Here is a 12843-nt window from a genome sequence, read left to right on the forward strand (position 1 = left end):
AAAAAATTTTAAATTTAAATTCGACAAATGCTATGTTTTCATGCTTTTATTATTTACTTATTTTTATATTTTAGAGTTTTAGCTGAGGACCTTAACGAAAATCAATTTTATCAATTCAGGATCTCTTTATTCCAGAAGGAATTAAGCTGGAAATTCTGTACTAATATATTCTATAAAATTCAAACATACCCCTGTTGCTGCAAGTGGAACTATGCAAAGAAACTTTCTCATAAAAAGGGGTATAAAGTAAAATACACAAAACAGTGCCGATAGCACTAACAAGCAAGCATTGTACTTGTAAGAAAAATGGCAATCCATTTTTCCTACATTATCTAGCATTTATTTAGAATGTACCTACATTATCTAGCATTTATTTAGAATGTATCATGTACAATATTTAGCTCGAACGAATAATTTCAAAATTAAATGCATATCTACCAAGCCCATAACATGAACATAAAAACGTCTGGGTTTTCCTTGACAAAACATTCACCAGCCACTCACACCCACAGTTCAGTATGATTTTGCATTCACACAGAGCCTACTTACAGGTTCTTCTTTAAGAAATGAAACATGCAAATGAAACTCGTAGAACCATGACAAAATGTCAACTTATTTTAGTTTCTGTACAAAGGTTACTTGCCCTAAAACAACGCGTGTACCTCGCGTTTTCGAAAAAGCCAAAGGAGATACGTCATAGCAAGGAAAGATGATCACAGTCAGTGTACGAACGAAGTCATTATGAAGCGAAAGTGTACAAAGGAGAGTGAGAATCACCCGCCCCAAAAAGGATAACAAACAAAGGAGAAGAAGAAGACGAAGAGTGAAAGTTGGAACACATCCGGGAAACTTGTTATCGCTCAACCTGCAGGCGGTTCGCATTTGGTCGTTTATTTATTGTCGCTTGGTGGCGTCGATGCGACACGTCCTCAGACGCTGATGCGAAGTGAAAATCCTGACTTTTGTGTCGTTTGTCGACGGCAGGTAGTTTATAACCAGTCATGAAAGCAGTCCGGCAATTGCCTCCCCGCAAGAGTTTGCAGAATATCGAATAAACTTCAGAAGAAGAAGAATGGCATCAGATTCTAAAACGGGGTCCAAAGACACCTACATGTAGATGCTGTTCCATTTACCAGTTCCAGTTTCTCCTTTGTTTCCTGGTACCCTTTTCCCCCACGCCCTCACCCAGCGTTCCCCTCTCCCTCGCTGACACCCAGCCTCTTGCCGACAGGGGTGTCACATATTATGACGGACTGGAAGGCTCTCCCAGTGTTTGGCTGGAATTACAACATCCCCCAAGCTCGACCTTATCAGAGAGAGTCTTCACTGGCAAAAAAGTTAATTAGCGTTGGAATGACGGGCTTCCTTCGGGGATGCAGAGGCAATCTTTTCATTACTGATTCTGATTACCCCCCCGCCATCGTATTCATCATCATTTCGCTGATGAAGAAGAATGCTGGCGAAAAGCTTCGAAGGGGCCTGACTAAGGGGTTCTCGAAGGGAACTCGAGGTGTGTTACCAACTCGTACTGGTCACGAGGAGGTGCCAGTGAGACTACCTACCTACCTACCTACCTCGTCGGTCCTCCAGCGGTTGCCCTTCTCGCAGTCAAGGGACGGGGGCGGTAACGGTACCGGACCAAGTCACTCACGCCCACACGGCATTGCGGTTCTTTGCAAACAGGCAAACACGCCCGCAAGCGGTGCAAGATTGACTTCATTTGTTTGAACTCGAGTCCATAGCGTTTCTTTGAGGGAAATATTTGCTCGATGCTTCGGGGGAAAAAGCTTGGTCAAGCGACCTCTTATTTGCGACGAAATTCACCAAAATCTCAATTCTCGTAAAATTCGTGGTGGCAGACAATGTTTCCAAACAGTGCTTGCGAAATCCCAAGGCTAGCCATTGGTCACAAACTATTCGTCCTCTCTGCAACAGAAAACTATCTGCTGTCTTTGAAGCGCGCATGGTTGCCATAATTCTTTGTCTAAGAGGCACAAACTGTCAAAGGTACTTAGATCAGGCCGGAGTCTTAGTCGAACGGGACACCAAGGTCAATCTGGACAGGGGAAATGATCCTAGGCGGAATTACCTTTAGGACTTGAAGGGGCTGACCGCCACTAGTAAAAACTTCGAGGAAATGAGGAAAAAAGTATATATGTATATATCAGCTGGTTTGACTCATGTTTTGCTGGCATTAAGTTCATACTTACCAAAGAGTTTTGCGCAGAAAGTCCTGAATTTTAATGTTGCAAATTTGATAAGAGATGCATTTCAGTCTACGACTAGTTGCTAATAAAATCGTCGTTGCTTTGTTGTGTTATCCAGAGTAGGATTCATATTTTGTCGTGGGGAAGTGAAACGGAAAGATCGAACTGCGATCAGGTTACCTCATATTACCAAGTTCATGGCGATTACGTCCTTAAAATCAATTAAAAGTATTGTAAAAAAAAAATGGCTTACTTTTCAGCTTTTCAAGACGCCCACTATGACCTGTTCAGGTTAATAATCAGTTAATCTCAGACACACAAGTCCTGGGATTTTTTTTCCATTGTTAATGAATCAGAAGTCGAACCTGAAGTCTCCTGCATTTAATTATGAGAGAGAGAGATGGAAAAAGAAAATCAATGTCCGAAGACATCACGGATTTCTTTAGTGGGAAAGTGACCACGTCTCTTTTCGCCGCCTCTTCTTACTCTAGCTTCAAAACAGAGATTTCTCCACTTAGCTAACTTTTCTTTCTTCTCACCTTGACCCACGGTGTCCAAGTGGGAGAATATCTCACTCCTTCCAGCGTAGGCGTTGAGTGGTAGGCACAGCCTGGTACTACTACGCCTTAATTGGTAATGTTTTTTAGTAGATGTTGCAGGTTCAGCCAGAAATGCGCATAATTCGAGAATGTCATGACTAGCAGTATAGTCTTCTTCTCCAAATATGCTGTAGAATTTAGACGAAGTCGTAACCGGGAACACAACGGTAACAGATTTAACAGGTCCTTCCGCAGGCCGTGTTCGAAAGCAGATACGGTTTTTATTTTATCTGATGATGTCAGGGTTAATGTTTTCCCTCACAACGTTTGTTTTAATCTGTTATTTGGAACCAAACATTCATCGGCAACTAAAAGCCGACCGCTTGGATGATCCTTATATAGCAGACTCGGCATAACTTTTACCTAGACGAGATTGTGCCACACCGTTACAATCCCATTGCTGCCATAGGTGTCGAATCGTTTTTTTTTTTTCTGACATCTTTCAGAAAGGTGTCATAGTTGTAAAGTGTTCTTGTCGTCGTGTCTGGCGAAAGTCGATCATTTTGTTCACTTCCATATGATGGACCTTCCCTGAGGAGGAGAAAAACGCACCCATGAACTGAGAACATTTCGTCAACATGGTTCTCTATTTTATCATCCACGATTAACCTTTCCTCGTTCTGTCTCTTCAGATTTCTTATGAGAAAGAAACTAAATAAATAAATCCTTGATTATTATGCATTCACTCATGCAGCCTAACATAGAGTAGGTGAATGTGATTGTTACATATGGGACGTTTGTTCACGAACCATTACAATTTTCCCCCGAGGTGTGTTGTTAATTGTAACCACTGCTCGGTTGTAAAAGCGGAAACCAAACTACATGACATTTTTAAGACTACTCGGAGGACTATTAACTGATTCACGGAATCAGAGAAATGAATCATGTACCGACGAAAATCAATATCAAAGTCTATTTTCAGCTTAGTTTACTGTTCATTTTGAGAGGGCCACACGGCACAATATTATTTGAATCTGTATGCACGAAGGCGGTCTTATTATGGCGAGGATACAGTTACCAGGGAATCAGATAACAAGTCTCAAAAATTCGTACGCCAGTTCGTCATATAAGCCCACGTTAACACAGAGGTGCAACAGGTGGACACGAAATTCTGTCAGGAATTCTCTGGATTCGGGAAACTATCCATTATCTTTAGCGTGCGCAATAAAAGTTCATAGAAGGCTTTATATCCTGTATTTAATCAAAAAGCTCTGGTCAAAAATGCAGTTTAACACAGAAGAGTCCCAGCAAGACACAGAGGTGCCGTTAGGGGTTCCCTCAGTCGAGGAAAATTGGCGTTTTCTTAACGATATGTAATAAGGGTTGTAGACAGACTTGTGCCTCAAATATAACCAGCTTAACACACAGGCACAACAACAGGGAGTCACAAAGTGAAGGAAAACTGGCTGGATCATAATAGCCCTAAAGCTTGTAGATTGGTGTGCACCTGAATAATAATAATAATAATAATAATAATAATAATAAACCTTGGATCGCCATTTACCAATTTCTTGTTTGTCAAAAGGTGCGTCCAGCCGTGGCACCAGTGTATCAAGATGGGCCTAAATGGCAAATAATACACAAGTATAGATACCCCAAAACTTCTTTGTACTGCTGAGAAGATGCAACACGAACTGTTTCCCATGCCCGTATAAACAGGGAGGGCTGGAGTCATGACGAGCGCCCGTCCGTAGCACACCTGTCACAACAAACTATGAAATGAGCCTTTCAATGAGTGTTTGAAACAACGGAACAAGCTTATCATGGACAGTGACTCCGACTAGGGATTAAGCTGAGAAAAGAAGAAGAAGCAGCAGCTCCAACACAAACTATCGGCTTTCGGGCACATTATGAAGACACTGCCAGTTCTCTTTGACTTAGAGAATTCCTGATAACAGTAGGGTGTCTAACAGTGACATATGTGTGCTAAACTTGGCCTACTGAACGAAGAGGACGACTAGTTTTAGGGGCCATTAGCTTTTATTATACGCAAGCGTAACACAGTGTATATACATTTAGGGACAGTAATGATAATTCGATGACTGCAAATCAGATGAAAGAGTGATTTCAAGCGAATAATCCTGACTATGAACAATTCTGTGAATTTTTTTTAGAGTTGGGGATATGTTGACTGGAACTACAGTAGGTTGCCAGTTCGGACAACTTAATTATTTAATAAAAAATAAAAATCTTTTTTGCTGAAAACTGTTCCGTTTCCTCCTCCTTAGGGAAATCCAGACGTCAGCTGTGGCAATAATCGTGACATTGAATAAATCTGTTAATTTTCTCGAGATTGTGGAAAATCCTGTAGGCAGCTGCGATGAGATCGTCCCAATTAACAAAACTGACAGGAGTCTGAGGAAGCCCAAAGACATATTTTACGCGTCAGACTCAAAACTCCTAACTGTAAACAAACTAGCTAATGAGTTTCCTCTGCCTTCTAAGGAAAAAAAGATGTAGTTAGGTCTCCAGCTCTGATGTAAAGTGTCGAGCTTGCTCTCAATGACAAATATAATAGGAGCCGTAAACTTTTTATGTGGGAATAATTTCAATCATCATTCTCCAGAGATCCTGACGGCTGGCTGCGGAGTGTCCAGCTGTGGCTCATGTGAATTATATATGAGTCTATTGTTTTTTGCGGGCTAGGATGAAATTATGATAAATTTCTTCTGTCTTACGGCAATCCTAACGGTAGCTGGGCTCCTACCTGTGGTCACTATGCGTTAAACTGGTGATATATTTTGATGACAGCGATTTGAACTGAAGTTAGCTCAAAGCTGACCTAAATACAAGTATTCTGATTACTAACAACACCAAAGAACAATCTACAACAATAAAATCCGAGTGGATCTTGTTTGTCCTCCCACGGGTTAAGGTAGGGGAGACATGACACAGCCACCCACCCCCTGCAAACTGGTTTGTCCGCCCCAGGTGGGGACGGGGTAGGTAGGGGAACGGGAGGGCAGGGAAGACATCCACCCTCCTCCTGCAAACCTGTTTGTCCAGGGGCAGGGTAGGTAGGGGATCAGGAGGGTAGGGGAAGACAGCAGCGCCGGGTTCCGGAGTGCGTAGCGCGTGCCAACAAGCTCGTTCCCATTATAAATAGATGCTTGACTTTACTCAGCCTAATGGATTTCTGACCCTGTGTATTAAGTCAGGCCTATTCAGCAAAAGAGGTAACACCCGAAAGTGGACCAGAGCCTGTATTTCCCACATGGCAAAGTCTTCTTCTTCTTTGTGTGGGGTAAGCACAATGCCTTCTTTTGAAGGACTTTGATTTGGCTTTTGGGGTAGACTGTAGTCTCGACCGGCTGCCCTGCCTGTCATCACTTAGACCCCGATAGTGTATGTTCATGTACTGCACCAGTCACCAGAGCCCTTTCTCCCAGCAGCGAGGAGTCGTTGCGCGGTTAGGTCGACAGTCGAGACGTGCCTGTAAGCAAATGAACCTGAATGTGAGCAAATCTGTCAAGTTCCTTAGACTTAGTGGGGAAATCCTAACGGTATCTGCGGATTCATGCATTACATTTGGTTAAGACTGTCTGAGTTGGTAACACTTATAAAAGCTTGAGGTGACCAAAAGCTGACCCGCCCCCCCAAAAAACCAATTTTATATAAATTTTCATTTCCCAGCTCCGACTCTCAAGTGCAAATAATCCAAAAATTCAAAGAGCGGCCAGTTGTATCGCCACAGGAAAAATTCTAGTGGCATGAATGTCCATCACCTCGATGAATGGAGCACTATTACGAAGAGACCCAGAGCTTTTTATTTTCACTCTGCCTATCGCTCAGTCTATATGCTTTTTCACCCTAATATTTAACTACAAGAAATTCTCCTTGCCTCATGATAATTCAAAAGGTAGCTGGCTATATCCACCTGTGGTTCCTACGCGTACAGATGTCCCTATTTGACTATAGTGACAGGACTGTAGATGACCTAAAATATAAGTGATAAAACTGACAATAGGATGCGATGCCAAAGGCTATTTCTTGCAGAAAAGATTGTGGAAGAAATCTCTTCAATTTCTGGCGGCAGCTGGGTTTCCAGCTCTTACCGCCATGTGTCAGGGTAGGTCTTAATTCATAGAATTAATATTTTGAGGAGGTACAAAGACTGTGGCAGACTCCGCACAGTATTCTACAGAAAATCCTATTTAAAACAAAGTGTTTAGTTTCCTCCTCCCAGGGGCATGAAGATAGCAAGTAGGCGTCCAGCTATGATTTCCATGTGTTGAGCTTGTCTTAAAATTCCAAAATGGCTCAAAACCTCCTCCTTACATAAAAAAAGAAATATGTCTGAATAATCCTTAATATTCGAAAAAATATTACATTAACTGCCTTGACGGAAATCTTAATGGCTACCAAGTTTCCAGCTGTGTAGGAGCTAAAATAGGTCCATTTGATGAATAGGAAACTAGTGCGAAGTGGCCAAAGTTTTTTTGATAAGTCACAAAACTAATGTCTGGGGCCTTTTTTGGAATTACGCTTTTTTCTTCACTTTCACCTAGCTAAGTCCAACTGTGTTCCCTAAGCGTTAAACTGAACCTGCTTCATAAATATGTACGAGCTAAAGTTGGTACATCAATCACAGTTTACCTAAAGGCCAATAAACCTCTTGACTAACAAAAACCACAGGATTGTTTTGACCTGGGGCACTTCCGACGAGAGCAAGGTGTCCAGCTGTTTCAACTCTGTTTCAAGATTGACCTAAGCAGGAAAGATTAATAGCAGGTTGAGGTGACATAAGTTATCTGTTGCGCAAAAAACTTAAAACCGCCTAAATGAAAAATCCCAGTTATAAATAAACACTGAAGTTCCTCTGCTTAAGGGATGTCTGAAGATGGCTGAATGGCTACTGGGTTCCAGTTGTGGTGGCTGTGTTAAAATGGGCTTAGTTGAGGAGCAGGATGTACTCAGTTAGTATGAGATGTCTCAAAACTTATTTTTTCGTTATATATCAGACATACAATAATTTCTAGGCTTTTTGGGCTGCAGGAAGATTCGGTCAATTGTCTTTTACTTGTGGAATTCTTGATGGTATCTGGAAGACCTGTTTTAGTTTTCTGTAAAGGAAAACTATTGTGCCGGCTTTGTCTGTCCGTCCGCACTTTTCTCTCCGCCCTCAGATCTTAAAAACTACTGAGGCTAGAGGGCTGCAAATTGGTATGCTGATCATCCACCTTCCAACCATCAAACTTACCAAATTGCAGCCCTCTAGCCACAGTTGTTCTTATTTTATCTAAGGTTAAATTTAGCCTTAATCGTGCTTCTGGCAACGATATAGGATAGGCCACCACCGGGCAGCGTGGTTAAAATTTCATGGGCCGCGGCTCATACAGCATTATACGGAGACCACCGAAAGATAAATCTATTTACGGTAGCCTTGATTATACGCTGTAGCGGCTGTACAGAAAACTTGTTCAGTAATTTGAACAAATTTGTTTCTTAGACTTCGGGAAATCCCGATTGCATCTGGTTGTCTGTCCCAACCATCCATGCGTTAAGACAGCCCTCACGAATGAAATTAACAATAGTCTAAGAATGCTCAAAGCCTAAATTTCATATGCCAGATTCAAACCCGGCTACATTCGAATAAATAAATGACTTACAAACTGTTTCGTTTCTTCCTCCCGAGGGAATCCATACATATGGCCTCAAGGTATCCAGTTGGGAGATCTGTGTGTTAATAATAATATGGATCAAACATAATACCTCTTAATTTATAATGGCAGTTGAATGTGAAGCTACTAGGCATATTGGACGACTAAGATACTAAGCATGAGTAGCCTATTATCTAATTCCAGTAAGTTCTCTTTCATTATCCAGATGGTAGCTGAATGTGGCCCAGAGCCTATTTGTTACACATCACTTGCAATACTACCTGGAAAGCACATATTGCTCACGAAATCACTGGTTTCGTTATGGCGTCCAATGGTTCTTTTGAAGTAAACTAATGTTATGATTTTTATGAACACAGATTCTCGACCAAAGCCGGAAACGATTTCTGCGCGATGGTAATTTTTCATTTATAATAATGTAAAGGCTGTGTCAGTAGTCTTCAAATTAGCCTAACATCCTGTTAGGTTAATTGGAAGAGTACTGAATTTCAAGGCGGGGCTAGCTTTATAAAACGTTCGCTGTTCCATAATCCGAAGGCAACTGACAGTGAGGTGACTGAAAAGGAAAAACCTCTCATCAAATTTAATTGTCAACTTTACAGGACCACTTCCCGTCTCTCTCTCACGTACGCTTTCTCCAGAGTACCTTCTACTTAGAAAGAAATAACACAAACAGCGTATACCTGCGAATGTCTGTGAATGACCTTTGATGGTGCTTCCTCTACGAAGGAAGCCTTAGGTTAGGGCGTAGCGCTCGACGTTCAACTGGTCAAGTACGGAGCATTTTTGACTCAGCGTCAAAGATGCCATCTGGGCTGGCTCCTAAATAAGGTATGGCAGTTATTATGCACTTAATATCACTTGACTTAGGATACTTTACCTTCCTGTTTTTACTTTATTGCTACCTCCTCCGCGCCGTTTTACAGCATAACATTAATAAAATATACCCACGTGAATTACAGTGACATTTGATAAAGGTTCTCTCGATCATCAACAAAGCCGCATGAAAATGGGTAAGAGGTGCTCTTAGTTGAACTGATATGCTCTCTCTCTCTCTTTATCTCATTTGATAGAATACGTAATTAGAGAAAATCTGAAAGTAAAAGAAGAAAGTAAAAGAACTGGACGCCAGACAAGACCATGGTATCAAGAAAGTCATATAATTAGTGGTTGCTGAAAGCATAGAATATGAAATATGCTTCGTTAGCTCAGCAGAAAAGAATTCAGCGAGTGTCTTTGGCACCGAAAGAACCATTAGATTACTTTCACCGTCTGCAAGACTTACAATGTTCACTCTCGGTGTCGTTTACTCTCTAGTTGGAAATGTTTATTCCTCTGCATTTTAGGTACATTCTGCATTCTCTACGACTTTGATGTAACTTACATTTTGAGAAACTAATTTTGCCTTCACCAAAATCTGATACGAACTAGTTTTGTGTAAAGTTGTCTATGCAGGAAGCTGGAACGTAGCGATAATTCGCAGAAGGAAACTCCAGAATGCTATATGCATAAAAAACAAGGATTCATTCAGAAGACATTCTAGGAACACAACCGTGGTATGATAATTTACCAGAAATTTCTTCGGAAATATTCTGCTCAGTCAACAACGACTAGGCTCTCCATCTACTCCCGTCTGCATGATTCATTAATGAGTGCAAGATTAAAACTGGTGACTGAAATTACTCTCTGAACTGATGTAAGTAATGGAAGAATAACCAACTCCTTATGAAAAAGGATAATGTCAGGAAAATGTAGATTGCAGTCCTACTACAAACTAAGGTTATTTTTTGCCAGTTTTATTTAGCATCTATTAGGCAGTGCACTCTTTTTCGTTTATTTAGAACAAGCTAGCACCACAATTCGTTTTACCAGTTATGAGAATCTTTTTTAAGTCCGGCAATTTTTCCTAAGATTCCCGAAAATTGTTTTAGCTTTGTACTGTTTAAGAGGCCTATTCAACACCTCACTGGTGCCGAGAACTGGCTTTAATTTCATCATTTTTCTGCAGAGCAAGTGTATTATTTCCAAATGAATCTGACGGAATGTCTTTGGCTGAAAGTTGAATTGAAAGTAGAGTCTATACGCCAAAGGCCAAGCACTGGGATCTATGAGGAAACTGAGCCTATGAGGAAACTGAGAGTAGGTAGGCATGAAAGGTGTAACAGGAGGAAAACCTCAAAGCAGTGGCGCTATGAAATAATTGTCAGGAGAGGGTGGATAGCAAGATGGAAGAAAGAGAATATGAAAAGAGAGACAATAAAACGAATGAAAGGGGTTGCAGCTGGGGGCCGAAAGGACGCTGCAAAGAACCTGTGGTAATGCCTACATTGCACCACGTCAGGTGCACTGACGTATCCCCCCTGAAAATGTGCCGATGGAAAGCACCTTTAAGAAACTGTGGATGAGTCTGGGATATAGGAAGTATTCGTTAAATAACGTTGTTTTGAACAGATTGCCTTTTCATTCGATGAGTAACCAGAATAATTAAGAAGAGGCCTTGTCAAGACTCCTCAAGTCCCTACCAACGACCACGTACATAACAATTTCTTACCAGATGCAATTTGGGGTATATAATTACCCCCCAAAACGACCCAGTGTTCTTAGGGAGACGCCCTCTCGTGGGACACCAGAAAGGCCCCGACCTCTGCCCAAGGATATTCCCTGAGAAAACGAGCTTCAAAATAATCAATATAGATACCACGGGCACTTTTTTCCTCCCAGCTTTCAAGAACCCCAGACAGAATGACGATTTTCGCTTCTTATTTCTGGAGATCTTGATCTTTCACTTGGGTACCACAAAGTACCAAATATCAAACTTCTCCTTCTTAAACAAAAGAAGACATTCTGTTCTGTAGCCAATTATCCATGAACTCCCAAACCCACGGCCTTGGAACCTTATTTGCATTCGTTTTTGCGGTATGGGTACAGGGTATAGGGTGGCAAACGCCGTGGCTCGGGCACGTAGTGATTTCATATCATAAAGACTGCCGTGGATGTTCCTTTTATTTATTTCTTTTCATCCAGAGCAATATCAAGTGAGTGCAGCTGGTTTTACTATTAGCCATTTCTGGGTTTAAAGTGGTCCAGTAGTAGTCTCTCTCTCTCTCTCTCTCTCTCTCTCTCTCTCTCTCTCTCTCTCTCTCTATATCTATATATATATATATATATATATATATATATATATATATATATGCATACACACATATACATATGCATACGTATGTATGTATGTGTACATGTATGTACAGTATATGTATGTATGTACGTTTATTTGTATCTTTATATATTTTGAAACTCATATTAATAATATAACACTGACAACATAAATCGACACGTAGGAAAAAAAAAATATACCTTACAAAAAACAACCGATCCAATGCTATACAAATCTACTTAAAAGTACGAGTATTGAAACTGTTGAACGTTTCGTCATGAAAAAATTAAGAGATAAACTTAAACGAATATTTTGAATATATGTGCTTCTGAGGAGCTACCGGGAAGATTCATCAAAGGGACATTTTCCCAGAAATGAGGAAAAATAGCTTCAAAGTCTTAGATGCTTCGAAACACTGTAGATTTCTTGTAAGGAAAGCTGGAGCGAGTATTTCTTAACAAAGTTACGATTCTATAAGCACCAAAAAGCGGGCAATTTATAACTTTTTTCGTAAGAAAAGCTATTTTTCTTTTACTTAGTTCTATGAGCGTGCAATAAAACATAACCAAAAATTTGCCCAGTACCAATCATATAATTCTGCAGACACTTTAAAAATATAAAGAAATATCCAATATTGCAAGTAATTATTACTGGGATCTGATAAAACTAAAAAGTAATAAGATTATTCTTATGGAATCCACTCTACTTCATCCGCAACTGATTTTATTTCATTCCGTCACGAAAAGTGAAGCAAGAGAGAGAGAGAGAGAGAGAGAGAGAGAGAGAGAGAGAGAGAGAGAGAGAGAGAGAGAGAGAGAACATGAATTCATGATAACAGCATCATCAGTCAGAATAACTAAATACAACCGTAACGATTGACCAGAATCTCTCCTCATACAACTGCATCGTCGTGCATTCTTCACTGTAGGCCTACAAGTCTTTCACAAGAACGGAATTCTTGGCTCATCAAAAGAAAAACATAAGAGGATGTTCTTAACATAACTACTGACACTGCTAGTCCCATTCACATATATATATGGCTTAACATTAAGCCAAACCGTAGAGGTTAAACATATAAGCTTATTTTGGCTCTTCAGATACACCCAACAAATGATTACTATTTGATGAGTTATGATCGATAACTTTTTAAATATTCATAGAATTTGCATAACTTTGCCCTCCAAAGTTTTTTTCTTATTCATAACGGCAACAAAATTTTTCATCGTGACAACAATCGTAATGGGAACGATCAGGATTGACTGATT

This window comes from Macrobrachium rosenbergii, chromosome 22 (assembly GCF_040412425.1).
Source record: "Macrobrachium rosenbergii isolate ZJJX-2024 chromosome 22, ASM4041242v1, whole genome shotgun sequence".
NCBI classification, from domain to species: Eukaryota; Metazoa; Arthropoda; class Malacostraca; order Decapoda; family Palaemonidae; genus Macrobrachium; species Macrobrachium rosenbergii.